This window comes from Diabrotica virgifera, chromosome 1, assembly GCF_917563875.1.
Source record: "Diabrotica virgifera virgifera chromosome 1, PGI_DIABVI_V3a".
Lineage (NCBI taxonomy): Eukaryota > Metazoa > Arthropoda > Insecta > Coleoptera > Chrysomelidae > Diabrotica > Diabrotica virgifera.
In genome coordinates, this window is record NC_065443.1 from 170,860,379 (window position 1) to 170,862,878 (window position 2,500).

Genomic DNA, 2,500 nt, shown 5'->3' on the forward strand with positions numbered 1-2,500 from the left:
AACCGATCTTAATGAAATTTACAGTGTTGTTTTACTATATCATAAAGTATTTCTGGGTAAAACATGAAGGTCCTAAGTGTAGCGTAAATGGTTGAAAAACGTAAAATGCGAATACTTGTTTTTGTATGGTTTTTTTTTCGCAATTATTGCTATTTTGCAACAAGGGTGACTATTTTTTAAATTTTTAACCAATTCTGTATTGTAGGAAATTTAATTACGCAACTTTTATGTCAGTACAACTTTTCTCAGAAATGAATAGTTTTAAAGTTATAATCAAAAAACCAATAAAAAAATCGAATTTTTCCTTCATATTTTGAGATTTTGATTATTTAAACAACGTTCCGGACCATTTTGAGTGGACCAAGTAATAACTCAAATATTATTATTTGAGTTATTTTCAAGCAATTTCTACAAAAAAATTTGAGTCACCTCTCAACGTCCATCTCAAAACAGATGCGCCCTGGACTATCATGCCAGATGGGATTCTAGCCATTAGACTACGTAAGCGTTCCATTATTTTTGTTTTTTTTGTGTAAATCGTTGCTATTGCTTTTTAATATATTTGAAAATAAAAGTTAAGAGATAAAATATTTACCAAACACGTTAATCTATTTAAGAAACTCAACATCAGTTTTTTTTCTTTATTTGCTAAGTGCTACAATCTGTTATTTGACCAATGAGTAACTTTTATCTATCCTATCTTACTAACTACTTCATATCTAAGAGTCACCCTTTGATGTCTTCTTAGTTGTCTTTATTATTACTGGGGCACTTTTTGCTTGCGCACTATCACACAAAGCGCTGCTGTTCACTTTATCACGCACTGCACCAAAACGTTTCTTACACACTAGTCGCGCAATGCTCCGCTATTAGCTTTGTCGCACTACACCAACTCGTGAGATTTGGTCCTCTTCAGTCTTCTTTTCTACTTTGAGTTGTCCAGGAGCTGGATGGCCTCAATATTTTCGTGGAGAAGAAGTCTTTTTTCATGACTTTCTGCGTGTTTTCTGATTTCTTTGTCGACGGGCTCCATTCGTAGATCCTTGTGGAGGTCATCATTACGGATGTACCAGGGTGCATTAACTATGCCCCTTAATACTTTGTTTTGAAAAGTCTGTATTATTTTTAAGTTTGTCTTTTTTGTCCATCCCCATGTTGGATACCATACGTCCATACTGGTTTTATAACTTGTTTGTAGATTAGCATCTTGTTATATGTTGACAACCCTGAGTATCTTTATCAGTGTGTGTGTGTGTGTGTGTGTGGTGTGTGTGTGTGTGTGTGTGTGTGTGTGTGTGTGTGTGTGTGTGTGTGTGTGTGTGTGTGTGTGTGTGTGTGTGTGTGTGTGTGTGTGTGTGTGTGTGTGTGTGTGTGTGTGTGTGTGTGTGTGTGTGTGTGTGTGTGTGTGTGTGTGTGTGTGTGTGTGTGTGTGTGTGTGTTTGTGTTTGTGTTTGTGTTTGTGTTTGTGTTTGTGTTTGTGTTTGTGTTTGTGTTTGTGTTTGTGTTTGTGTTTGTGTTTGTGTTTGTGTTTGTGTTTGTGTTTGTGTTTGTGTTTGTGTTTGTGTTTGTGTTTGTGTTTGTGTTTGTGTTTGTGTTTGTGTTTGTGTTTGTGTTTGTGTTTGTGTTTGTGTTTGTGTTTGTGTTTGTGTTTGTGTTTGTGTTTGTGTTTGTGTTTGTGTTTGTGTTTGTGTTTGTGTTTGTGTTTGTGTTTGTGTTTGTGTTTGTGTTTGTGTTTGTGTTTGTGTTTGTGTTTGTGTTTGTGTTTGTGTTTGTGTTTGTGTTTGTGTTTGTGTTTGTGTTTGTGTTTGTGTTTGTGTTTGTGTTTGTGTTTGTGTTTGTGTTTGTGTTTGTGTTTGTGTTTGTGTTTGTGTTTGTGTTTGTGTTTGTGTTTGTGTTTGTGTTTGTGTTTGTGTTTGTGTTTGTGTTTGTGTTTGTGTTTGTGTTTGTGTTTGTGTTTGTGTTTGTGTTTGTGTTTGTGTTTGTGTTTGTGTTTGTGTTTGTGTTTGTGTTTGTGTTTGTGTTTGTGTTTGTGTTTGTGTTTGTGTTTGTGTTTGTGTTTGTGTTTGTGTTTGTGTTTGTGTTTGTGTTTGTGTTTGTGTTTGTGTTTGTGTTTGTGTTTGTGTTTGTGTTTGTGTTTGTGTTTGTGTTTGTGTTTGTGTTTGTGTTTGTGTTTGTGTTTGTGTTTGTGTTTGTGTTTGTGTTTGTGTTTGTGTTTGTGTTTGTGTTTGTGTTTGTGTTTGTGTTTGTGTTTGTGTTTGTGTTTGTGTTTGTGTTTGTGTTTGTGTTTGTGTTTGTGTTTGTGTTTGTGTTTGTGTTTGTGTTTGTGTTTGTGTTTGTGTTTGTGTTTGTGTTTGTGTTTGTGTTTGTGTTTGTGTTTGTGTTTGTGTTTGTGTTTGTGTTTGTGTTTGTGTTTGTGTTTGTGTTTGTGTTTGTGTTTGTGTTTGTGTTTGTGTTTGTGTTTGTGTTTGTGTTTGTGTTTGTGTTTGTGTTTGTGTTTGTG